General features: G+C 45.1%; 2 non-coding genes across 2 annotated transcripts; both read left to right on the top strand.

The window, feature by feature from the left end:
• The first annotated feature begins 4,631 nt into the window (after positions 1-4,631).
• trnaq-cug (transfer RNA glutamine (anticodon CUG)) lies at positions 4,632-4,703 on the top strand. Its single transcript has one exon. It is a non-coding gene; the product is annotated as a tRNA-Gln (tRNA).
• Positions 4,704-9,361: 4,658 nt separating this feature from the next.
• trnat-ugu (transfer RNA threonine (anticodon UGU)) lies at positions 9,362-9,435 on the top strand. Its single transcript has one exon. It is a non-coding gene; the product is annotated as a tRNA-Thr (tRNA).
• The last annotated feature ends 18,463 nt before the right edge of the window (positions 9,436-27,898 follow it).

Here is a 27,898-nt window from a genome sequence, read left to right as displayed (position 1 = left end):
TAATCATATGAGACATGAAATTCAATAAACATTTAAGTGCTTTTACAATATGCCAAAATTGCACCAACATTTCCTTTTCTTTCCTCCTTTTTTTTTTTTACTTTTAACAGTGTCACAATTCTAATAAACATTTTTAACAAATATGACACAGAACCTGTCTAGGGGTCAGGTGTGACTGCCTGGGTCCCCCAAAGCTGTAAGATAATAAAATATTATAATAATTAAAATAAAATTAAAATAATAATTATTATATTGTTTTTATGTAAAATATGCAAATATTAATATTAATAACAATATTATTATATATAATTAATATAATAATTAGCATTAATACAATAAATATAATAATCATAACAGTTATAATAATAATATAATAATTAGTATTTTAATTTTTATTATTATTATGTGCTTGTGTCTCTTTTTTCAGGAGCACTTTGTAAACAACAGACCATGTCAAACAACGAAATTGATACAACCATCAAAAGGTTGGCTCAGGCCATGATGCCAGGTTGTATGTTGAGTTTAAATTAAATACTTTTGAAAGATTGGGCGGGCCGTATTCAAACACTTGGCGGGCCGGATGTGGCCCCCGGGCCGTAGTTTGCCCACCCCTGGTTTAAACAATACTGAGCCAGGACAGTGGGTGAGCTCAGTTCTAGTCGAAGTTCATCAAAGGCGCACTGCTGTGCTGCCCCCCATTCCCAAGTGGTGTCTGCTTTGAGGAGCTCTCTTAGTGGCTGTGTGAGCTCAGCAACACGTGGGGAAAACTTTCCGACATAGTTCACCATGCCCACAAACCTCTTTACATCTGCAGTATCTTTAGGTGTAGGCATCTCCATAATCGCTTTGATTTTGCCAGGGTCCGCTTCAATGCCCTGTGCTGTCACGATGTGACCCAGGAACATGACTTTTTCTACTGCAAACTGACACTTATCGTTGTTGAGAGTCAGCCCTTCCTGCTGGAGCCACTCCAGCACTCTGTGCAGTCTTTGATCGTGCTGTTCTCTGGTGGACCCGAAAACCAGTATGTCATCTGCGTGACACACAGTTCCCTCCAGTCCTGTCATCATCTGAGTGAGTCTCTTTTGAAAATGCTCCAGTGCTGACGATATTCCGAATGGCAACCTTTTGTAGCAGTATCTTCCAAACGGTGTTATAAAAGTTGTCAGCGGAACTGAGTCTGGATGTAGAGGCACCTGCCAAAATCCAGCTGTGGCATCCAGTTTTGTGAAGACTGTTGCACCTGCTAACTTTGCCAATGTTTCATCGACAGCAGGCAGGATGTGGCGCTCTCTGCAAACATACTCGTTCAGGTGAGTCATGTCTGAGCAGATTGTGACTTTTTCATTGGGCTTAGGAGCCACCACCATTCCTGCGCACCACTCTGTAGGTTCCTCAATCGGCTCAATCACTTCCATTTTCTCCATGTCATATAAAGGTAGTGGGACTCGTCGCGGAAGTGACAGTGCATAGGGCCTGGCATCTTCTTTCAGCTTTATTTTGTACTCCCCTTTTAGGAGGCCCAGTCCTGTAAAGACCTTGGGGTACAGTTTTTTCATGTCAGCCTCTAGCTCCTTGACACTGTCCACAGGATGCAGCAGGCCTAGTGCTGAAATTGCAGGAAAGCCTAACAGAGGTGTAGACAATCTTTGTACGACATAAATGGGCTGTGTTGTTGCATTGTCTTTGTATTTTATTACAGCATCAAACTGACCTTTCACTTTCAGGGTTTCACCACTCGGACCACACAGGGGCTTCTCTGCTCTGGTGAGTGGGCCATGAATGTCTTTTGAGTAGATAGCAGCTGGTATCATGGTCACGTCAGCTCCTGTATCCAGTTTGAAAGTCACATTTTTGCCATTTACGTCCAGTGTCTTTTTCCAGCTGGTGGGCTGTGCTCCTGCCGAAACTGCTCCTAAAAACAAAATGTTGTCCTCATCCTCCAGGACTGCTCCAACTCTGCCTGATCTGCACTGAGCTGCAAAATGTCCCTTTTTTCGACATTTTCTGCACTCTGCGTCTCTGGCGGCACAGTCATTTTTGGAGTGTGCAGGTGATTTGCCACAGCGTCCACAGTACTTGTTCCCTTTTTGGTTTTGAAACTGACTCTTTGTTTCAAATGGTTTTCGTGCTTGGTTCTCTTAAAAAGTCTTTTTCTTAAACTTTAATGCGTCCACATTTGCCTCATGACTGGTTGCTGTTTCTTTATCTCTTCATGCTGTCTTATCTGTAGCACTGCTTTTTCCAGTGTTAATCCCCCATCCATCTGCAGTTTTTCTGACAGGCCCTGGTGCTGTATGCCCACCACTAGCCTATCTCTTATCATTTCGTCCTGCAGTGGTCCATACTGGCAGTTTTCTGCTAACTTGCAATGAAGGACTCAGCTGATTCCCCTGGTTCTTGACACCTTTTGTTAAAACATGCTCTCTCGTATATTACGTTGTGTTTGCCTATAAAGTGTTTATCAAAGGCTTCTTTCACACACAAGTACTTTTTAATCTCTTCGTCTTTCAACCCGAGCGTGCTCAAAATATCATCTGCTTTATCACCCATTGTGTACACTAAATAGTTTACTTGATAGCTTTCATCTTTGCTGTCTAGTCCCGCCACAACACGAAACCTTTCGAAACGGCGAATCCAGTTGGGCCATGACGAGTAGTCACCAAAATCAAAGTTCTCAGGTGGGTTGATTGAAAACAGGGAATCCATCTTGTTGTGCTGTCCTCCGGAACTCTCGTTGCGCCGTTAGCTTAGCCGGTAGCACTTAGCCTCTTAGCCTCTCACTTCGGTTTGCGGTAAGACTGCTGCTTCTCACCGACTTCGTCCTCCGATCTCTGCCTGAGACGGGCTTCTTAACTTCTGACACCATGTGCTATGATGTGTGGACGTGCATAAAGAGGGCTCATGTAGGTCCTTATCTGAAGCTTTATTAACATGCTTCGACATGGGAACGTGTCACCTCTTAATGTGTCCTACCGGATACACATCACATTAGTTCCTATCTAAATGCTTCCAGTACAGTTGCATTGGCCGGGAAGCGGACCAGGGTCACAGTAGGAAAGAGAAGTATTGCGTGCAGAGCTTCGACCATGTTCAGAGGGAGGCAGGGGTGTTCTGTGCCTCCATTGTCAAGACCCTCACCATTCAACCGAGGCCAAAGACAAATCCGATCTATAGTCATTACCTGTTCCAAGTCAGTTCCCTGAATGGGAATCGAACTCGTGCCACGGCAGTCAGAGTGTCGAATCCTAGCCATTAGTCCACCAGGGACTGCATTCTGGGTGCACTCAGAAAGGTAGTGACAGTGTCGCTTTGACATACTCCAGCAAAAGTCCCAAAATAGTTATGAGACCAAACCTTCTCTGCCAATGCTGCACCAGCAGGGGAATTAGCTCAAATGGTAGAGCGCTCGCTTCGCATGTGACAGGTAGCGGGTTCGATACCTGCATTCTCCAAGGAATCCTTTGTTTTATAGTAGAATAGATGTTGGGATCGGAAATGAGTCCAGGATCTGTCCCTCAGAAAAAATACCCCAAACCTCATCCTGGCGCATTCTCGCGACGAGTTCCTTGTCATGTAATAGTGAAGAAACTCAGTCGGTGAGTAAATGTTCCCAAGTACCGAACACGAACACAAATCCAATCCCAATCCTGATTTCTATGCCATACACAGCCACAGATCTACCCTGAACCCAGCCCTAATTACATTCTCCTGTCAAGCACCTTGTATTTTTGTGTAGGACAATTCAATTGACTTGACTCTAAAATTCAGTTTTTCTCGCAGACGAATTTGAAGCAGCTGGAATGAGCAATCTGCTTCTCTGAGTCGGAGTTCATGGTTCTCACCCAAAAGAGTATTCTGTGTTGTTTCCGCATCAAATCCGAGTCACGGCTGGTGTTTTTTGTTGTTGTCTTGCCTGAGAGGACTTCTCTCTCGACCCAATTTTACTCTTGGCGAAACAGTGACAATCCAGATTGTAGCCTTAAACTGCAGGTGTTTTTGTTGGCCGAGTGGCGCAATGGATAACGCATCTGACTACAGATCAGAAGATTCCAGGTTCTACTCCTGGCTAGCTCGGCAACCTTGCCAATTGACCTTAGTCTAAAATTAAAGTTTGCCTGCAGCTGAAATGCAAACTGCACCTCCGAGTCCGAGTTCATGGGTTTCGCCCGGAAAAGGACAGCTCTGCTCTTCATGAGGTGCTCGGTAGTCTTGCACCAGCCTGCAGACATCCTGTACAGTACGAAAGCGAAGTATTCATTGTATGCAGAGCTTTGACCATGTTCAGAGGGAGGCAGGGGTGTTTTGTGCCTCCATTGTCGAGGCGGTCCTAGAACCCATCGGTGGATACCATTAGTCAGGGATGCCGTCAAGCTGAATGAGTTCTATTGGGCCATTTGGCTCATGGGACTTCAACTGACAGGAACTGGCAAGTCCGTGGCTTTGTCATTCGCTGAGGCAAAAACTCTGATATGGGAGGAGTTTGGAGAAGCCATGGAAAATGACTTCCGGACGGCTTCGAAGAGATTCTGGACCAGCATCTCGGGAAAGGAAAGCTGTGCACAGTGAAGTTCTATCAACTCTAATGTAATCTGACAGTGTGCACTTCAAGACCCTACAATGCGCTTGCAGGTTCCATGGTGTAATGGTTAGCACTCTGGACTCTGAATCCAGTGATCCAAGTTCAAGTCTTGGTGGAACCTACTTGCCCTGCAGCAGTCGAGTGTTTGGACTGTGTCTTCCTTTACCAGTAAGTGTATGATGACTTATTTACTTACTGTACAAATCAGTGGTAACCGCGGATCAGGATGAGTTCCCCAAATGGCGCGAATGTCTGTGACAGCTGATGTCAAGGACCAGCTGGCAACATGTGAGAAAGATACTTGGTTTATGCGCGGGGCTACGCAAGTCTTTCCAGTTCCAGTTAAAAGCCAGGGTCCTCATGTAGTTTCCATAAAGTACCAAGGGATTGTCCTGTTGCCCTTGTATTTTGAGGGCAAAAGGGAGGCGTTTGCAGGTGGACCTCAGATCTGGTCACCTGAACAGGGACTTGAATCCCGGACCCTCAGATCAAAAGTTTAATGTTCAGGTGACTGGCTCAACCTTTGTCTTGTCTGACCATGAACTCTTTTGTCCAAAAGATATCTGGCTTGTCCATGTGGGCAGTTTAAGACCTCAGTCGATCTTGGAGGTGGCAATTTCGGGACCGGGGCTTAGTAGTAGTAGTAGTAAGCCCTTTATTCTTGTCACTTATACAGAAGTACAAGTGGAATTGTGCAATCATCAGTCCATACATATACAACATTCTATGCACTGAGACAAGGGGTGACAGGACGGGGTGATTGGGCGATGAAGGGGGGGAAGAAGGGTGTGACAACACTAGGAGAGGGGAGGGGAAAAAAACACTACTCCAAACTAGACTCTTAAATGAAGGAGTACAATGTGGGACTGTTAAAAAAAAACCTCGGCATACAAATCGGCTTACAAGTAAAATACATTATTCACACACATAGACACAAGACCAGCACCACGAAGGGAAAATAGCCAATACGAGCAGCGGCCAGCCCGGCTACCTGCAGCCACTTAAGGTGCAAGCCGTGGTCCCAATTATCATGCCCGCACAGGGGGGTTAGCGGCGAAGGCTTTGGATGGGTGGTGGGGTTGGGGGGGTGGATGCCTGCGACACTTCCCCCGCCCACCTGGAGCTCAGTTCGCAGGGTGTCATTGCGATACACAGCAGTTGCCATGGAGGAGCCCGTGGTGGGCCAAGAGAAGAGAAACAACAGGTGTCCATAAGGAATGAAGGAGGGTCAGAGCGTCCCGCTGCAGCAATCTTTTGGGGAAAGTTGTTTTCACAACACAACTCAAAGAATCGCCAGGCACATGACCTTCCACTTCCCCCAACTGTCCATCACGTACCCAGCAGTGTACGTTCCGTCAGGGCAGGCAGGTTCCCTCGTACCTAAGCTTCTCGTGGAGAAGATCGTGTCAATTGTGTGGGACCAGTTGATCAATTCCATGATTTTGACTCTACCATTTGAGCTAATTCCCCTGCTGTTGCAGCTTTGGCAGAGAAGGTCCAATCTCAGAGCTATTTTGGTTCCTTCGCGAGAGTATGTCAAAGTGACTGACAACAGAAATACGAACAAAACATCAATACATGATAGACTCGAGTTTCTTGTGAGTACTACACAATATGACAAGGTACTTGACTGCGAATGCTGTCAGGACTGGGTTTAGCGTTTGACTTAGGGCTGTAGACTTAGGTGGACTCGTCGCCTACAGTACGTAGGCTACGACAACAGTACGTGTGCCAGTACGTGGCACAGACACAGCTTCATCCTGCCCCCACTTTTAGCCCCAAGTGAAAAAGCAGCACCCCACCATTGCACAATCCCTATTTAGGTTGTGACTTGGCAGATAAATTGAAAATGTTTATTGGCTGGCTGAAAGCACCTGAACTTCATTCTTCAAAAGGCCACCCATCCAGCCCATCCAGACAACATTAGAGGAGGTTACAAGCCAAACCATTGACATCAAGGGCACAAGTTGAGTCCACCGAGACATCAAAGTGATCCTGAGGGTGGCTAAGGTGTTTCTTTCACAGCTAGCTTTTAAACCTTTCAAGCCGCAATTGTGCTTACTTGTTTTTTTGAGGAAAAGACCATTATTTCTGGAACATGTTATGTGAACTACAATATTCCCAACAAAGGAGAAATATTTGTCAATTTGGACAATTGTCAATCTGCCCCCACTTGTAGACACAATCGCTACACTACACGGATTCACACTACTGCGGGCGGACAGGACAAAGGAGAGCGGTAAGAGGAAAGGAGGTGGGCTGGCAGTGTTTGTGAATGATAGATGGTGTAACTCTGGGCACATCACTATTAAAGAGCAACTCTGCTGCAAAGACATTGAACTGTTAGCCGTTAGCATGAGACCGTACTATCTGCAGCGGGAATTCTTGCAGCTGTGGCATCCAGTTTTGTGAAGACTGTTGCACCTGCTAACTTTGCCAATGTTTCATCGACAGCAGGCAGGATGTGGCGCTCTCTGCAAACATACTCGTTCAGGTGAGTCATGTCTGAGCAGATTGTGACTTTTTCATTGGGCTTAGGAGCCACCACCATTCCTGCGCACCACTCTGTAGGTTCCTCAATCGGCTCAATCACTTCCATTTTCTCCATGTCATATAAAGGTAGTGGGACTCGTCGCGGAAGTGACAGTGCATAGGGCCTGGCATCTTCTTTCAGCTTTATTTTGTACTCCCCTTTTAGGAGGCCCAGTCCTGTAAAGACCTTGGGGTACAGTTTTTTCATGTCAGCCTCTAAGGAGAGCGGTAAGAGGAAAGGAGGTGGGCTGGCAGTGTTTGTGAATGATAGATGGTGTAACTCTGGGCACATCACTATTAAAGAGCAACTCTGCTGCAAAGACATTGAACTGTTAGCCGTTAGCATGAGACCGTACTATCTGCAGCGGGAATTCTCGCATGTTATCGCTTTAGCGTCGTATATTCCCCCCTTTGCTAACGCCGACGCGGCCTGTGACGTCATCCACTCTGCCGTGGGCCGGCTACAGACACAACATCCGCAGGCTCTCCTTCTTCTCTCCGGAGATTTGAACCACGTCTCTCCATCCTCCACCCTGCCCACCTTCACCCAGTATGTCACCTGCTGCACCAGAGACAATAAAACACTGGACTTGTGTTATGCCAACACTAAGGAGGCATACACTTCTACAGCACTTTCTCCCCTGGGAAGATCAGACCACAACCTGGTTCATCTCCAGCCTGTGTACAAACCTCTGGTACGCAGGCTGCCAGCTGTGTCCCGCACAGTGAAGAGCTGGTCTGATGAAGCCGACGAGGCTCTGAAGGACTGTTTCAACACAACAGTGTGGGAGGAACTCTGCCATCCTCAGGGGACGACATAAACAGTCTCACTGACTGGGTCACTGACTACATAAACTTGTGTGTGGAAAACACTGTACCCACCAAGACTGTACGGTGTTTTTCCAACAACAAACCGTGGATTAATCTGGACATAAAGGCTCTCCTAAAGGAGAAGAAGAGGGTCTTTAAGTCAGGAAATAGGGACGAGATGAAGGCTGTGCAGAAGGAGCTGAGGAGGAAAATCAGGGAGGGGAAGGACTGCTACAGGAAAAAGATGGAGGAAGAGCTGAAGCGTAACAACGTCAGAGGAGTCTGGAGAGGCCTGAAAACCATCTCTGGCCACAAGGGGCCCGACTCCCAGGCTGCTGGGGACCAGGCGTGGGAAAACGATCTGAACCTATTCTTCAACAGGTTCGATCAACCATCTGCCCATCCCCCGGCCCAGCACCTCCTGCCGAAACTCCCCCCATTGACACGTTGAGTGGACAGCCCTACCCCCACCTCCCCCTCCTGCACACAGCCATCCCCCACTTCTCACCTAATCAGCTCAACCTCCTCACCAACCTCCCCCCGCACACAGACCCCCTGCTCCAACCTGACCCTCACAACATCCCAGATGAGAAACCAGCTCCGAAAGACCAAGGCGAGGAAGGCGGCGGGACCAGACGGCATCAGCTCCAGGCTCCTGAAGTCCTGCGCGGACGAGCTGTGTGGGATTGTTGAGCACATCTTCAACCTGAGCCTGAAGCTGGGGAGGGTGCCACAGGTGTGGAAGACATCCTGCGTGGTTCCTGTCCCAAGACGCCGCACCCCAAGGACCTCAGCAGCTACAGGCCGGTGGCACTTACATCACACCTGATGAAGACCCTGGAGCGGCTGATCCTTGACCATCTCCACCCCCCTGGTGGGTCCTTCGATGGACCCGCTTCAGTTCGCCTATCAACCTGGCACTGGGGTGGACGATGCCATCATCTTCCTCCAGCACAGAGCTGGAGGAAGCAATATTTCCATAATGCCTCATATTAACTCTCTAACAAGATCTCAGTGTATAGACTGGTCATATATCCCACCTTGTTTCATATTATCTACATACTGTATTGTATATAACTCTGGGAAAAACTGTTGGTTTCCATAGTGTAGTGGTTATCACGTTTGCCTGACACGCAAAAGGTCGCCAGTTTAAACCTGAGTGGCAACATGGCTGTTCAAGTGCTTTTTTTACAAAAAATAAATCAAGGTGACAAATGCGAACAAGGATATGTGCTTGATCTCTGAAGGTGTGTACACGAGCATCTGTCCCCAGTTGGGACACACAATCCATATTTCCCGGATGACTGATCGGGTGCATCACTGGCCTGCACGAAGGGGCTTTTAGGAAGGAGGTGGCCGCTGTGGTGTTGTTGCCTGGCCACTCGTGTGGTTTCCATCATGCAGTGGTTCGCCTAACACTGAAGACAGTCCTTCACTGGTGCTGTGGCTTAGTTGGTCAAAGTGCCTGTCTTGTAAACAGGAGATCCTGGTTTCAAATCCCAGCGGTGCTGGGAGTAAATGTTTTGAATCAGAGCTCTTGTTCTGTTGAAGAAATACCCATCGTTTCTGATGTCATATGTAGTATACATGTCATATGTACTACAACCCAGCCAACATTTTTATGTGGGGCCCACGTGGGTACAAAGTGGGCTAAATAATGGGCCCCATGTGGGGTTCTCAGATCACACCCATATGGGATTGTCCGCGGGTTCCATATTGGCCCTCAAAGAATTGCCCATGTGGGTTCAAGGTAGGATTACACCAGGTTTTATGTGGGCCCCAACTGGGCAAAACAGACAATATCCCGCCTTGGTCCCAGCTTTAAGTCCTATGGTGGGACCTACATGGGGATAGTATGAGCTGAAACATGGGTTGCAAGTAGGATAGTCTGTAGGTTGGAGTTGGGCTCCGACTGGACAAGATATGCAAGACCCATTTTGGTCCCAGATTGTAGTCCTATGGCCCAACATGGGGACAACATGAGCTAAAACATGGGTTGCTAGTGGGATAGCAAGATGGGTTTAGTCCCACCTTGGCCCCAGCTTTAAGCTTCCTGGTCTACGTATATCCTACCCCACTGACCGAAATGAAAAGATGTGAATAATTTTCAAATAAAATGATACATGCATCCCTCTTTCACAAACCTGTTACCTTTTACTGATTTACACATACAAAATATTCCCTTACAACATCCTGATTGAGTACTAATGAGTATAATTTGAATAAACACCCAATTTGAGCTGCAACAATTAATCAAGAAATTATTTTGTCATAAACAACGAGTCGGCCTCTATCTAGTTTAAAAAAAAGATTAAGATTAAGATTAAGATTAAGATATGCCTTTATTCGTCCCTCAGTGGGGAAATTTGTATTGCACAGCAGCAAGAGTACAGAATCAGTTAAGCAGTACAAAATACACAATATAGAAAAATAAACAATATAAACGACTCAAGTATTAACAAAAATCAACAGTTTTTCCCAGAGTTATATACAATACTGTATGTAGATAATATGAGACGAGATGAGATATATGACCAGTCTATACACTGAGATCTTGTTAGAGAGTTAATATGAGGCATTATGGAAATACTTCACATAGAACTTAGTATATTGCATTTAGAGCCTTAATATTGCACATGGAGGTTGATCAGATATTGCACAGTGAATGGGGTCTGGAGTAACTATACTGAATGTAAAAAGCAAAGTATTGCACAGATGTACATAGTGGTGTAGAAGTCTATTGGGAGCAGTGCTGGTTGTACAGCCTGACAGCTGCAGGAAGAAAAGACCTGCGATATCGCTCCTTCACACACTTGGGGTGAAGCAGTCTATCGCTGAAGGAGCTTTCAAGTGCTGTCAAGGTGTCCTGCAGGGGGTGGGAGTCGTTCTCCAACATGGATGATAGCTTAGCCAACATCCTCCTCTCTCCCACCACCTCCACTGGGTCAAGGGGACAACCCAGGGCAGAGCTGGCCTTCCTGATGATCTTATCCAGTCTCTTCCTATCCGCAGCCGAAATGCTGCTGCCCCAGCAGACCACTCCCTGGAAAATGGCTGAAGCCACAACAGAGTCATAGAACGTCTTGAGGAGTGCCCCTTGCACTCCAAAAGACCTCAGTCTCCTGAGCAGATAGAGTCTGCTCATGCCCTTCCTGTAAAGTGCTTCCGTGTGATGAGTCCAGTCCAGTCTATTGTTGAGATGAACACCCAGGTACTTGTAAGATGTCACCATCTCAATGTCCATTCCCTGAATGTTCACTGGTGTTGGAGGAGAGTGGATGCGCCTGCGGAAATCCACCACCAGCTCTCTGGTTTTCCCCGTGTTGATCTGGAGGCAGTTCCGCTGGCACCAGTCCACAAAGTCCTGTGTTAGTCCTCTGTACTCCAAGTCGTCCCCATCTGTGATGAGGCCAACAATTGCAGAGTCGTCAGAGAACTTCTGCAGGTGGCAGGTTGGTGTGTTGTAGGAGAAGTCTGCTGTGTAGAGGGTGAAAAGGAACGGAGCCAGGACCGTTCCCTGCGGAGCCCCCGTACTGCAGACAACTGTGTCGGACACACAGTCCCGTGTCCTCACATACTGTGGACGGTTGGTGAGGTAATCCAGTATCCACGATGTGAGGTGCAGGTCCACCCCTGTGTTCTCCAGCTTGTCCCTCAGAAGTGCTGGCTGGATGGTGTTGAACGCACTGGAAAAATCAAAGAACATGATTCTCACCGTGCTCCCAGGTTTCTCCAGGTGAGAGAGCGCTCTGTGCTGGAGGAAGATGACAGCGTCGTCCACCCCAGTGCCAGGTTGATAGGCGAACTGGAGCGGGTCCATCGAAGGACCCACCAGGGGGCGGAGATGGTCAAGGATCAGCCGCTCCAGGGTCTTCATCAGGTGTGATGTAAGTGCCACCGGCCTGTAGCTGCTGAGGTCCTTGGGGTGCGGCGTCTTGGGGACAGGAACCACGCAGGATGTCTTCCACAGCTGTGGCACCCTCCCCAGCTTCAGGCTCAGGTTGAAGATGTGCTCAACAATCCCGCACAGCTCGTCCGCGCAGGACTTCAGGAGCCTGGAGCTGATGCCGTCTGGTCCCGCCGCCTTCCTCGCCTTGGTTTTCCGGAGCTGGTTTCTCACCTGGGATGTTGTGAGGGTCAGGTTGGAGCAGGGGGGCTGTGTGCGGGGGGATGTTAGTAAGGTTAGTGAGGAGGTTGAGCTGATTAGGTGAGAAGTGGTGGGGGATGGCTGTGTGCAGGAGGGGGAGGTGGGGGTAGGGCTGTCCACTCGAGGTGTCGATGGGGGGAGTTTCGGCAGAAGTTTCGGCAGAAGGTGCTGGGCCGGGGGATGGGCGGATGGTTGATCAAACCTGTTGAAAAATAGATTCAGATCATTAGCCTTTACCTGGTCCCCAGCAGCCTGGGAGTTGGGCCCCTTGTGGCCAGAGATGGTTTTCAGGCCTCTCCAGACTCCTCTGACGTTGTTCTGCTGCAGCTGTTCCTCCATCTTTTTCCTGTAGCAGTCCTTCCCCTCCCTGATTTTCCTCCTCAGCTCCTTCTGCACAGCCTTCAGCTCTTCCCTATTTCCTGACTTAAAGACCCTCTTCTTCTCCTTTAGGAGAGCCTTTATGTCCGGATTAATCCACGGTTTGTTGTTGGAGAAACACCGTACAGTCCTGGTGGGTACAGTGTTTTCCACACAGAAGTTTATGTAGTCTGTGACGCAGTCAGTGAGACTGTCTATATCGTCCCCATGAGGATGGCAGAGTTCCTCCCACACTGTTGTGTTGAAACAGTCCTTCAGAGCCTCGTCGGCTTCATCAGACCATCTCTTCACTGTGCGGGACACAGCTGGCAGCCTGCGTACCAGAGGTTTGTACACAGGCTGGAGATGTACCAGGTTGTGGTCTGATCTTCCCAGGGGAGGAAGTGCTGTTGAATTGTATGCCTCCTTGGTGTTGGCATAACACAAGTCCAGTGTTTTATTGTCTCTAGTGCAGCAGGTGACATACTGGGTGAAGGTGGGCAGGGTGGAGGATGGAGAAGCGTGGTTGAAATCACCTGAGAGAAGAAGGAGAGCCTGCGGATGTTGTGTCTGTAGCCGGCCCACGGCAGAGTGGATGACGTCACAGGCCGCGTCGGCATTAGCAGAGGGGGGAATGTACGCCGCTATCGCGATAACGTGCGAGAATTCCCGCGGCAGATAGTACGGTCTCATGCTAACGGCTAACAGTTCAATGTCTTTGCAGCAGAGTTGCTCTTTAATAGTGATGTGCCCAGAGTTACACCATCTATCATTCACAAACACTGCCAGCCCGCCTCCTTTCCTCTTACCGCTCTCCTTTGTCCTGTCCGCCCGCAGTAGTGTGAATCCGTGTAGTGTAGCGATCGTGTCTGGGGTCCGTGTATCCAGCCACGTTTCCGTAAACAACATGACGCTACACTCCCGGAACTGCCTCTGATGCCGGGTCAGCGCCGCTAGTTCGTCCATCTTATTGGGGAGAGATCTTACGTTCCCCATGATGATGGACGGGAGAACTGGTCTGTATCTCCTCCTCTTGTCGCGGCATTGGGCTCCGGCGCGGCTTCCCCGTCTTCTTCTCTTTACCTCCCGGGGAACCTCGAGGGGTTCCCCGGGGGGCAGCGCCGCTGTGTTGCGGAGCGCCAACAGCTGGTCCCTACTGTAAACAATAGAGTTTCGGCGTGCGGTCGAAAACATCGTCGAAAAATTATGAGAAATGCCAGCTCAACACTATCACTATCACTATGGTGGACAGTTGAACTGAGCATTTACGAAGCCGTTCCTTTAAGAATAACCTAGAAAAAGAATGAAAAAGACAGAATAAAGAAGAAAAGAACTCAGCGAAGAGCGAGAGCTGCTGTAGCAGGCTGCCACCAGAGCGGCGCCAAGAGAGGGTCCACATCGCCGCATTGTCTGATTTCAACCTTTTATTTATTAATATTTTAGTTTCCCAACAAAACAATTAACATAATTACTAATCAGAATACCATACGTATAGTTATATATAGTTAAGTTATTTACAAGAAAACCACCAAAACAATGTAATGGAAAAAGGTAAACTAAACTTCACAGTGAATTTCAACTGCAAGACTCATAATGCGTCCTCCTCTGTCTCTTGCCCCAGTGAACCATTTTGACAGTGCCCGCTCTGCTTCGTGCTGGTTCACCTGTGCCGTCAGCGAATTCTTCTTGAGAGCCTCTGTAAAACAAATTTGGTTGACAGTATGAGAGCTATGAACTTTAAAAACACTCTCTTTAAACACAGATAAACCGTTATGTCGCATTTGTCCAAAAGGAGTCACAAGAAGCAGGGGAACACCACTAACGTACATGCTCACCTGAAATTGTCACGTCTTGGCTTCGGCATTGCGACACGACCCCAAGATGCAGAGAGCAGGAAATCCAAGTGCAGATCAAAAGTCTATTTAATACATACTGATATGGTATACAGCAGCAGGATACGAGCAAAGACGGTTGTAGTAGCGTGGGGAGCTACAACAAACAATGCAGCAACAAACTAGGGAGCACGCACCTGAACTAAATAGGAGGGGAACACAATTAGCAACAGGTGCGAGTGATAAGGGAAAAGCAAAGCAGGCAGACAAAACAGGAAACGCTACCAAAACAAGAGCATGAAACAGGAACCAAGGCATAGAAGTATAAACCAACTAAACTGTCACACAGGCGAGCTTGCAGATCGTGACAGAAACGACACCATCCTGTTCAGTTTTCCCAACTGGGGAGAAAAAATACCCCTGGAGGCGAAACAGACCATTCGTCCAGACAGCTAACACTTACCAAGGCTTTTGATCGGAAAAGTAAAGTGTGGCTCGCTATATTGCAAAATAAATGAAACCATTAAATATGGTTGAAAAGCCCTAATTTTGTAAAATGTTAGAAATGTTTAATAAATACTTAATTAAAGATTATTGCATTTGATACGATGTACTTGCTTTATGTCATAAAAATAATGAAAAAACGATCTCTGAACATCAGTCAAGCAAGTGACAGACAGGTACACCAGTAGTCCCATCTAGTGTATTAAATGTGCACTACACCTCATGATCTATGATAAATGTCATAAAAAATATGATGATATTATCGCATATTGCCGATATTCTGTAGCAAAATGATCAACCAGCAAGATTTGTTATATTTGCCATATATACTTGCCATATTTTCATTATTTAAAACATTAACAAAACTTCTTTCCTTGGCTGATTGATTTCACATTGGGCATATAACTTGACTACTTCCGTCAATAACAGCAGAATAGATACAGCAAAAAGACTTTCAATGTCCGCTCTCTTTGGGATCGCTGTGTTCCACAACAAGATGAGTGCTCCAGTCCTCAGGTAAAAACCGCTGGCAGCAAACGGTGCTGAGTCTTTGTAGCGCAATTGAGAGCTTGGTATCCACTCTTCCATCTGTGAGTGACACTGTAACTAGCGAGGAGACGTTTTAATCCGCTGTATGAATATAGTTCTTCCTGTTAGCTGCTACAATAACAATATGGCTGTGGCTTGGTTAATTTACACGTCACTTATGGGAATGGAACATTGTTACCATATTTTTTAGGTTTTTTTTGTGAGTCTTTAGCATAATAATTTTTTAGTAATTTTTTTCCTCTCATTTTTCCAACTGATGGAAATCCATAACGGCAATGGGGAACTTTAATCCCTGCAGATGGAATGTTTTTTCAACAAAAGAACGTCTACTGATATTTACTGAAATGGACTTACCGTACACAACGTTGAAAACATCCTTTTTAAACATCCTTTTGCCGTGACGGCCAAACATGTTGTACTCCAATGCCAGCTCATTTGACAGAATGTACTTCATCATTCGTCTTGTTGCATCATCAACACTTGTGCCCCCTATGTCTGCCACCATGGCAACCTATGGATGAGAGCCAAAAGGAGACACAAAGGATTACTACATTAACTGCTAAGACAATAAGCGTCAAAGATTTAATATTCAGCCAGAAAGTCAACTAACCATTGGACATGAACTGTAGCCTTTATGTAATTTAGTATCATGTAATACATATTTTTATTTTGTGGGCAAATCTGAGGAAAGGTTTTAAAGAAAACTTACAACACCAGACGTGAGACCGCGGTCCCCAAGTTTCTCCTCAAGAGCCTCAACATCTGCTTGACTTTGCAGCGGGAAGACGACACCATCAGGAACCTCCATCACAGATGCATCCTTTTTCTTCAAGAAGACATTCAGCATCTTCCCATGGACCTTCTAAGTCTTCTTAATTTCTTCGAGAAGTGTCAGAATTTTTGTGAACATGGCTTCACAATTGTGGCAATTGTTTGCAACCCTCTGGAGAGTGGAACCTCGCTGGGCAGTGGGGTTGGTGACCTCCTGAACAGTGGGGCTGGCAACTCGCTGGGCAGTGGGGCTGTTAATCCATCTGGTCATTTTCTTTGTTGCTAGCCCAAGGAGTTTTTCTGGGGGAGTGGGTGGAAGTTCCTCCTCTGAATCACTTGATACTCGTTGCTTGCTCTGTTTTACCCTGGAGAGGTATATGGAGGAATATGAATGTGTAAACCATAACTGCTGCCCCAATTATGGAAATGACCTTTTAACGTCTCTTACACCACCAACACCTACTTTCTCTTTATCACAACATCTTCGGTGTCAGTCAGGTCTGATGTATACTCAGCTTCATGTAGCTTTACCGTGGCCTCTGCATAAGTGGCTGTAAAATATAATGACAAAATAAAACCAGTGAAGCAGACATCAAAATAGAACTAGCGTTTCATAGACATTTAGAATATGTATAATAAATCACAAAATTCACAATTTGGATCACATCACAGTTTTGAGTCACGATTCAAATATTTTTTCCGATCAGGACATGAGAAGAAAAGGATAGATTAGAGTTGACTGTCTGTAGTTTTTACAATGGTAAATATAATATGAAAAAAACGACATTACTTCATCTTGGAAGGCAAGTTCTAACAATGAAAGAATAGAGAACAGGCTGGATAGGTGTAATATATGCTAACACAATGCTTATTCAGCTACACCAAAAGTAAACATGAACAGAAAAGGTGTCCAGTGTTTATGTAACATAAACAGTTTTAAATAAACAGTCGCTGTGGAGTATAAGTCACAGGAACAGCCAATCTATGAAAAAATGTGTTAATGAGAAAGTTAATGAGAAATCAAAGTTACCTGCATTTCCCATCACTCGCACATTACAGACAATCCAGTTTTGAGCTGGTGGTGTGCCCTCATCACAAATTGTGTGTAAACAATCGAGAAAAACTGTAATGGAATGCAACAGTTTTCCTACCTCATCTGCACTTATCCTCTTAAATTAAAAACTACAGAGTTTATCCTACATAATCATGTTCTTTATAATATAATCTGACAGTCTACCATCAACATCTATCATCTGATCAAATTTACTTTATTACAGTTTTTCTCGATTGCTTACACACAATTTGTGATGCCTGAGACCCAATGACCACAACATATACATAACCAATGCACCAACTCCATTAACCAAGTCTGCTAAACTATAAGCACAATTCCTGCTTTACACTCAGACTGCAGATCTACAACACACTTTTTTCAAAACACTACGTCACACAATTCTCTGAGTTTTGGCACAGTTTTGTTTTCACAAAGAACAAAATGCCACTCAAAACAGTCAAATTAATATTCCTATTATTCACACTGACTCATCACATGGGTAAACACCTGTCACACAATTTTACAATTAGCGGTCTAACAATGAGGGAGGCTGGGCAAAGGGTCAGAAATCCACAAACACACAATCCCCTTCTCCAAGCTATGGAAGATGCATGTAGAGAGATGCCAGCGGATGCTTTCCATGGCTGGATTCGCCATGCTAAGCAATATTTACCCCGCTACTTGGCCAGAGAAAACCTTGATGTGATGTAGATGAGGTGCTGTGGCCTGACCCAAACAGAAGACGTGATGCAGCATAGTCTTTTGCTTTGTTATTGATTGATTTTTTGTTTATGATTATTATTATTTCTTTAACTGAAGCTGTACACATTAAGATGCAGACCACTGTATGTGGAACTTTGTGTTGGCTGTGATGAACACTTTGTACATTGTTTTTCTGTGAAAAATAAAAATATATATTTCTGTGTAATTTTGTGTTCTGAGTCAAAAAAAAACCCAAAAAAACCAAAAAACAATTCTAAAATATTTTGCAAGAAGTGTCACACTGAACCCAAAAAGGCCCGAGTCATGATGAATATGATGTAATCACAGTGTTTTACACTGAGCACATCAGTGTTCAACTGGTTCATATAAATGTTGTTCATATAGTGGTTTGTGTGCGTCATTTTGAGAAGAATAAAGACTGTTTTGGATGTAAAGTTTCATTTTGCAGGAGAATTGAGGGGTTTTCAGAAATGTGTGAGTGATTTTTTGACTTGTGTGTAGAGTTCTGAGAATATGAGGCATCCTTTCAGAAAATGTGTTTAAACAATCGAGAAAAACTGTAAACCAGCTGAATCAGTTAAAAATGTGGGCGTGATTTTTGACTCTGAGCTAAATTGTATCCCACATAAATAATAAAAAAAACAAAAATATAACAAAAATAGGTTTTTATCACCTTAAGAACATAGCCAGAGTCTGTCTGTTTCTCTCTCAGGCCAGTACGGAGGTGCTAATGCATGTTTTTATATCCTGTCGTTTAGATTACTGTAATACCCTGCTCTCTGGTCTTTCAAAAAAAAGGATTTTATATCTCCAATTATTACAGAACTCAGCCGCACGTGTGCTGACGAGGACCAGAGGGCGGGAGCATATTACACCAGTTTTAAAGTCGCTACATGTCTCGGTCTCCCTGTCTGCTTCAGGATCGATTTTAAGATTATCTTACTGGTTTTTAAATGTCTTAATGGCCTTGCACCTTCTTATTTATCTGATCTGCTTTTATCATATCAACCCCCGCGGACCCTGCGGTCCTCCGGCACTGGCCTTTTACAGTTTTTCTCGATTGTTTAAACACTGAACTCTGAAAGGATGTCTCATATTCTCAGAACTCTACACACAAATCTAAAAATCCCTCACACATTTCTGAAAACCCCTCAATTCTCCTGCAAAATGAAACTTTACATCCAAAACAGTCTTCATTCTTCTCAAAATGGTGTTTTGTCGCCAAATGACGCACACAAACCACTATATGACCAAACATATGAACCAGTTGAACACTGATGTGCTCAGTGTAAAACACTGGGATTACATCATAAGATTAAGATATGCCTTTATTCGTCCCTCAGTGGGGAAATTTGTAAATCATATTCATCATGACTCGGGCCTCGTTGTGTTCAGTGTGACACTTCTTGCAAAATATTTTAGAATTGGTTTTTTTTGTATTTTTTTGACTCAGAACACAAAATTATACAGAAATATATATATATATATATTTTTTTCACAGAAAAACAATGTATGAAGTGTTCATCACAGCCAACGCAAAGTTCCACATACAGTGGTCTGCATCTAAATGTGTACAGCTTCAGTTAAAAAAAAAATAATAATCATAAACAAAAAATCAATCAATAACAAAGCAAAAGACTATGCTGCATCACGTCTTCTGTTTGGGTCAGGCCACAGCACCTCATCTACATCACATGCAAGGTTTTCTCTGGCCAAGCAGCGGGGGAAATATCTAGCATGGCAAATCCAGCCATGGAAAGCATCCAATGGAATCTCTCCACATGTATCTTCCATAGCTTGATGAAGGGGATTGTGTGTTTGTGGATTTCTGACCCTTTGCCCAGCCTCCCTCATTGTTAGACCATGGTTTACCACGTGGTCAACCAAAGTGGCCCTGATCTCATCACAGATTATGGCCCTCATCTTTCCTCGTCCTCCTCGTCCTCCTCCTCTCATTCTCACACCTCTGGCTCTCCCTCTGATTTCAATGTTGGCATCCATTGTTCCAAAACAGAGAAACTCACCTGTTCTGTTTTATGCTAAAGCTCTGATTGCTCATTGTAAAAATGTGTGACAGGTGTTTACCCATGTGATGAGTCAGTGTGAATAATAGGAATATTAATTTTACTGTTTTGAGTGGCATTGTGTTCTTTGTGAAAACAAGAAGTTTACTTCATGAAAATTGTGCCAAAACTCAGAGAATTGTGTGTAGTGTTTTGAAAAAAGTGTGTTGTAGATCTGCATTCTGAGTGTAAAGCCGGAATTGTGCTTATAGTTTAGCAGATTTGGTTCATGGAGTTGGTGCATTGGTTATATGTTATGGTCATTGTGTCTCAGGCATCACAAATTGTGTGTAAACAATCGAGAAAAACTGTAATCCGGCTTTTAACTAATATTCTTAAACTTTTCTTATGTTTTTATCTTTTTAGTCCTACTTTATGCTTTTAGTCTTTAGCTTTTAACTCCAGTGTTTCCTGGAGGGGGGGTCCTCCACACTGGGGGCTGTGTCGGGTCTGCTGATGGGGTGCCATCCTTGGGTCCCTTCGACCCGGCCGGCTGGGGGTTCCTCCCTTTAATGTTGGGGTTCGCCCGTCTGTCGGAGTTGGGGGGCCCGGGTGCTGGTCCCCCGATGACACGGCCTGCGGCTCCGCCCAGTGTGGACGGCCCCAAAGGTGGCCTTTCCTTGATCGTCAGAGCCATGCCATGTCTCCCTACAGTGTGTGATTGTGTGATTGTGTGGGTGTCTAGTATGGAGGCTGGGAGGGAGAGGCTTTCTTTATTCTGTCCTCACGATGGTGTGACGTCTACCAAGGCTAGACAGATAGCAAACAACCAAAGAAATACTCAGTGGCCATGTATGTTCTTAGAGCTTTACTTGGCTTGCAGGCAGTAATCTCTTGTAACAAGTTGTAAAACTGTAATACACAAATAAAACAGTGTATCAGCAATGTGTACAGGCTTCATCAAAAATGAAAGAAAATGCAAAGTGAAAGTATAAAAAACTCAAAATGAAAACGTTTAGCCTAGCTAACAGTCACATGTGCAAATCTAGCATAGCATTCACATTCAACTGTAGCTCAAAATGCTAGTTTACGTTTTATTAAACACTCATATTTGCAGAAACACATATAAAACTTCAAAACTTACGGACTAAGATACCCCAAGGCTGAAAACTGCAGATGAACCGTCACTGATGTGCACTGTGTGGTGGCTGTGTGCAGACTGAGTAGCTGGAACACGTTTGGGCAAAAACGAAAGCTATCTCAAGTTTGGCCGCAAGGGGGCAGCGTGAGAGTGTGTGATTAACTAAGATTTGTCTTGAAAAATGCAAAAATAAATGTGATAACAGTACACTCCCCGTCTGGTATATTAAAAATATACCACTATTGTGATTTCAATTTTCAGCGCAAAGTAAGATTACATCTGTGATAGGCCTGGTATAAGTTTTAGCAGAACCTTGTTTTACGATTTTTACCTCCACCTTTCTAACTCTGTTATCGCAGCCTTAACAACAAGAGGCCATTCACTGCGTTTGACTTGATTGTCTTTTAACAAAACAATGTCACCCTCTTTCACATTAGGTTTCTCTCCCTTCCACTTGCGCCTAGTCTGCAGTGTAGCGAGGTACTCCTGCTTCCATCTTTTCCAGAAACAATCTGCGAGACCCTGAACTTGATGCCACTGGGCTCTGTATAAGTCTTTGAGTTCAAAGTTACCAGGGGGTGCTAACACTGGACTGGCCTTTTAAGTGAGAAACATTCCAGGCGAGAGAACTTCAGGTGCTTCATGATCCGTTGATAGAGGGACTAATGGTCTGGCGTTCATTATGGCCATGACCTCAGCCATAAGAGTGACCAGTACCTCATGTGTGAGGCGAGTGGTTGGGCCTTTTAAAAGCAAGCCGTCAAGGATGTTACGAACAAGACCAATCATCCTCTCCTACACTCCTCCCATGTGAGAAGAGTGCGGAGCGTTGAAAGTCCAAGTGCAGCTTTGGTCCTGCAAGTATCCCTTTAACTGTGGATAATCCACATTGATTTGCAACTCATTGCAGGCGCCAATGAAATTAGTACCTTGATCTGATCTCAGATTTTTAACTGGTCCTCTGATTGACAGGAAGCGGCGAAGAGCATTTATGAAGCTGGAGGTAGACATCGACTCGACAACTTAAATGTGAACAGCTCTTGTACAGAGACAAGTAAACATCACAGCCCACCTTTTGCTCTCAGCACTGTTTGCTCTTGTGCGACGTGACGTGACACTCCAAGGTCCGAAAACATCTAGACCTACGTGAGTAAATGGTGGGTCAACAGTAAGTCTATCAGAAGGAAGACTAGCCATTTTCTGTTCTTGAAAGCGGCCTCTTAACTTCCTACACAAGACACATTTGTGTATGAGGGTGGATATGAGTCTCTTAGCTCCTACAATCCACAGTCCTGCAGTGCGCAAGGAGCCTTCAGTGAACTGACACCCCTGATGGGCTTTCGGAAAGATCTGCAGATTGCAAACGTCCCCCAACCCTTAGTAAGCCGTCCTCATCAATAAAGGGGTCAAGCTTTCCGATGGGGCTGTGTGAGGGGAGTTCTTTCCCTTTGACAGTATTTCAATCTCCTCTTGATAGATTTCTTGTTGCGCACATTTGATTATGACAGCTTTCGTATGTGAATGTTTCACAACGTTTGCCTGAGATACTTTGGATTTTGACCTAACAACTTGTTGAAGAGTTTTTATTCCTCTGACCAAAGATTTCCATGTTGAAAAATGTTCAAATCTGTGAGAGCCAAGCTTGTTTTCGCTGACTTTTGTTGCAAGAGCTGTCACTTGGGGGCGGATTTCCACATCCTCTGATGGATTCACAAGTGCAAACGTTTCTGTTTGTTCTGTCTCTGACCGTGCTAAGAACTGTGGACCAGTAAGCCAAGTAGTGTTTTGCAAGTGAGAAGCTTGAACTAGCCTGGTGCCATGGTCTGCTGGGTTTTGGTCTGTGGCTACATAATGCCACTGCTCAGGTTTGGTTGATTTACGAATCTGGGCAACTCGATTTGTCACATAGACATAAAATCTGCGAGTGCTGTTGTGAATATACCCAAGAACTATTCGACTGTCTGTGTAAAACGTAACTGCATCAAACTCTATGTCACATTCATCAACAATGATTTGAGCCAGTTCTACAGCAAGCACAGCCGCGCACAGTTCCAAGCGAGGAACTGTGTGAGCAGAAGACGGCGCTAGCTTTGACTTGCCCATGACAAAGCCAACATGACACTGTCCATCTCTGTCGGTCACTTTGAGATATGCAACAGCTGCTATTTCCATCGTCGAAGCATCTGAGAAGATGCAAAGCTCTCGTGTTTGTGTCTCAGATAATGAAATGGAAACAAAAGGTCTCTGAATCTGTAGACTTTCTAGTGCACTGAGTGATTCAGTCCATTTTGACCACTCTGCTTCTTTGTCTGTTGGTAGAGGGTCGTCCCAATCTTGTTGCTCAAGTGTCAGCCCTCTGTACAATGCTTTGCCCTGAATTGTCACAGGTGCAACAAATCCGAGGGGATCATACAGGCTATTGGCAACTGAAAGTATGCCACGCCGGGTGAAAGGTTTAGTGTCTTTTGCAACTCGAAAGGTGAAACTGTCATTTTCTAGGTCCCAACTCACCCCAAGACTGCGCTGGAGAGGCAGAGGGTCCACATCCAAATCCAAATCTTTAAGATCTATGGCTCTTTCCTCTGGAGGAAATGCATTCATGACATGACCAACATTAGACGCGATCTTGTGAAGCCTAATGTTTGACTCAGCCAGCATGTGTCTTGCATCCTCTAAAAGTTCAACGGCTTCGCTCTCCTTGGAGACAGAAGCGAGTCCATCATCCACATAGAAATTGCGGAAGACAAACTCTTTGGCCTTTGATCCATGCTCTTCTTCTCCTAGCTCAGCTGCTCGTCTTAGACCATAGATAGCAATGGCTGGAGAAGGGCTGTTCCCAAAAACTGGGACTTTCATGCGAAACTCGGTGATGGCTTTGTTTGGATCATTGTCTTTGAACCAGAGAAACCTTAGATCGTTTCTGTGCGATTCTTTCACTCAAAAACAGTAAAACATCTGTTCTACATCGACAGTAACTGCAACTTGTTCTCTTCTGAAGCACAGTAAAACACCAAGCAGCGTATTGTTCAAATCGGGCCCTCTGAGGAGAGTGTCATTTAGCGAGACACCGTCAAACTGGGCGCTTGAATCGAATACAACTCGGATTTTGCCCGGTTTCTGAGGATGATACACTCCAAATATTGGGAGGTACCAACACTCTTCACCTGGCGTTAAATCTGGAGCCACTTCAGCTTGGTCATTATCAAGGATTCTCTGCATGAATTCAATGAACTGCTCTCTCATAACTGTTTTTTTGTCTAAGGTCCGTTTCAAAACAGTGAGGCGTTTCAGAGCCTGCTCTCTGTTGTTGGGAAGGAGTGGGCGCGGGTCACGAAAGGGCAAAGGCGCTACCCAGTGGTTGTCATTGTCTATGTACATTTCTTTGTCCATTATTTCGATAAACTTTCTGTCTTCTATTGACAAACCTGGTTTGTCGTCATCAGCACTTCTTTGAAAGACATCGACACCCAGGGTATCAGTCTGTCTGAGTGGATCAGTCTCGAAGTCACAGAAGGCATTAGTCTTTTGTCTTGACATGACAAATGTCTCTTTCACTTTAATTGTGTTTGTGCAAGGCTCAAGAAAAGAAGACCGGCCATTTGGTAAGATGTTTGTTTTGTACACGTTTACTTTTGTCTGTTTGTGTACTCCATTTAGACATATTTCGCCAACAATAACCCACCCCAAGTCTAAACGCTGGGCATAAGGTGTGTTGTGTGGGCCATTGTACTGTTCACGCACTTTATGTACACTCAAAACGTCTCGCCCCAACAAAAGCAAAATAGGTGTGTCAGGCTCTAAAGGTGGTATCTTACCAGCAATGGGTGCGAGGTGCGGGAAGTACTGTACAATGTCAGGCGTGGGAATTTCACTGAGGTCATCTGGCATTGCATTGCACTCCAGCAGAGGTGGAAGAGTTACGCGATTGCCACCATCAAGTGAAGAAACAACAAAGTTGTGAGCTTTCCTGCCTGTGGTCTCACTAATACCAGAACATGTTTTCAAAATGTAACTGGATGGGGCTGATTTGACGTTAAACAGCTAAAAAAAACTCTGACTTTGCCAGAGACCGGTTGCTTTGGTCATCTAACACAATGTACATTTTCTGAGATTGGTCAGGACGGTCAGCAGGGTACACATTCACAAGTGAGATTTTAGAACATGACCTGAGTCCATGCACTTTGTCACAGATTTCAGTGCATCTTGAGGTCACTTCAGGGAAACTGTTTTCACACTCCCCGCCTTGCTCTTGCTCCGTTACTTGAGCCGAAGTTGACCAGGGAGCTGGACCGGGATGTAGCGCACTGATGTGCCTGTCGCTGCCACACTCTTTGCATTTCACAGCTATTTTACAGTCTTTGGCTACATGTTTTGTGGTAGCGCAACAGCGAAAACAGATTGAGTTTTCTTTTAGATAAGCTTTTCTCTCATCTAACGGTTTGACCCTAAACCCACGACATTTTGATAAGGGATGTGGCTTGTTATGTATTGGGCATTGATCTGCTGGCTCATCTGTTTTCTTTTCTTTAACACTGTTACTTGTAGGTTTTGCTGTTACCTCTGTTTTTCCTCACTGAAACTGTTTTGGGATTGTTATATTGTTTTGCATATCTTTCATGTTTTGTCTGAGTTACAGCGCAGTTCGATGAGAACGCAAAACTTGGATTGTTTCGGGTTTTTGCTTGCCTGGATATAAAACTTACAAAGTAAGTGAATGGTGGAAAGGAAACCCTGTGTTCTTCTTTGTACATAGACTCGAGTGATATCCAGCGTTCTTGCAGACCGTAGGGAAGCTTCTCGACAATAGGATTTACCCCCCTAGCTGTGTCAAGATAAGCTAGACCAGGCAGATATCCCTCTGCCTTAGCTGCCTGAATCTCCAATAGAATGTCCCCTAACTCTCTGAGACGCTGATTATCTTTGTTCGAGATTTTAGGGAGGTTCTCTAGTTTTGACAAAAGAGCATTCTCAATGACCTCTGGTGAGCCATATGTTTCATCTAACCTCTCCCACACCAAAGCTACTCCTGCTGTAATGTTGTGAACATGTGCGGACCTGATACGCATAGCCTGTGTGGAAGACTCGGGGCCGAGCCACCTTAACAGTAAATCAAGCTCTTCTCTAGCTGCTAAATTAAGCCCTCTAATCACATCCTGGAAAGAGGTTTTCCAGGCCCAGTAGTTTTCTGGACAGTCATCAAATTTCAAAAGTCCAGAGCTCACAAGTTCTCTTCTAACGAGATGTTTAGTAAGATCAGTCATTTGTGCTGGTTCACAAGGATAGTCTCTGAGGCTAGCTGTGTGAGACACTGGAGCAGGAGGACAATGTGAGGACCTATTTTGATTGTAATCAAACATAACCTCACCATTAACAAAGGTCGTAGGCTGGTTTGTGACGGTGCCGGGGAGCGGATACCACTGGACTAAAGATGGTGGTGCTGGTAATGATGCTCGTGGTGCTGGCGTGGATGTGGTGAGTGGCTGCTGTGGGACCGGAGCTGGCTGCTGAGCGTCGGGTGTCACGTAGTGAGCCTTCACATACTCGCTGGTGTGTTGAGCGGTGTCCTCTGGAGGGATCTGTGCCAGGTCTTCGAGAGAGCTGCCTTCCACTGCTGCTGCGCCTTCACAGACTGCTTCTTCAGCTGCGGCTGCCGTGGCACTTCTCTCGATCTTTAGCACATACAGACTGGCCTCCAGTTCTGCTTTGCGTTGTGCTGCTTCAGCCTCTATTTTAGCCTTTGCTTTCATCATTTCTGCTTCTCGGGCTGCATATTTCGCCTCCACCAGGGCTGCTTCGGCTCTAGCCCTTGCTTTGTTTTTGAGGCGACTGACCTGGTGTCGTAGAGCTTTTGCGTCTGGTCCGACTCGTTTTGCTGCTCCATCTTGTATCGTCTGGACACGTGCTTTAGTAACAGCAGATGGTGTTTTAGCCCGCTGTGTAACAGTCCTTTTACTATTCTGTCCTCACGATGGTGTGACGTCTACCAAGGCTAGACAAGGCTAGACAACCAAAGAAATACTCCGTGGCCATGTATGTTCTTAGAGCTTTACTTGGCTTGCAGGCAGTAATCTCTTGTAACAAGTTGTAAAACTGTAATACACAAATAAAACAGTGTATCAGCAATGTGTACAGGCTTCATCAAAAATGAAAGAAAATGCAAAGTGAAAGTATAAAAAACGAAATGAAAACGTTTAGCCTAGCTAACAGTCACATGTGCAAATCTAGCATAGCATTCACATTCAACTGTAGCTCAAAATGCTAGTTTACGTTTTATTAAACACTCATATTTGCAGAAACACATATAAAACTTCAAAACTTACGGACTAAGATACCCCAAGGCTGAAAACTGCAGATGAACCGTCACTGATGTGCACTGTGTGGTGGCTGTGTGCAGACTGAGTAGCTGGAACACGTTTGGGCAAAAACGAAAGCTATCTCAAGTTTGGCCGCGAGGGGGCAGCGTGAGAGTGTGTGATTAACTAAGATTTTTCTTGAAAAATGCAAAAATAAATGTGATAACAGTACATTCTTAGTATTTGTTTTTTTTTCTTTTAATTGTGGTAATTGTTTTTAATTCTGTAAAGCACTTTGTGTTGCATGTATTTGCAGGAAAAGTGCTATACAAATATTGTTGATTTGATTAGTCAAGAGAACATCAACAAAAATCAAAGGATTTCTCGCATGCGAAGCGAGCACACTACCATTTGCGCTAGATCGCTTGCTGTTGCAGCGTTGGCAGAGAACTATTTTGGTTCCTTTGCTGGAGTGTTGAAGAAAAGCCCATTATTTCTGGAACATGTAAAATGAACTACAATTTTCCCAACAAAGGAGAAATCTTTGTCAATTTGGACAATTGTCAATCTGCCTCCACTTTGGACACATTGTCTTGTTTC

This window comes from Doryrhamphus excisus, chromosome 3 (genome assembly GCF_030265055.1).
Source record: "Doryrhamphus excisus isolate RoL2022-K1 chromosome 3, RoL_Dexc_1.0, whole genome shotgun sequence".
Lineage (NCBI taxonomy): Eukaryota > Metazoa > Chordata > Actinopteri > Syngnathiformes > Syngnathidae > Doryrhamphus > Doryrhamphus excisus.
The sequence above is the reverse complement of the archived record's forward strand: the minus strand, read 5'-3'. Positions and strand labels throughout refer to the sequence as shown.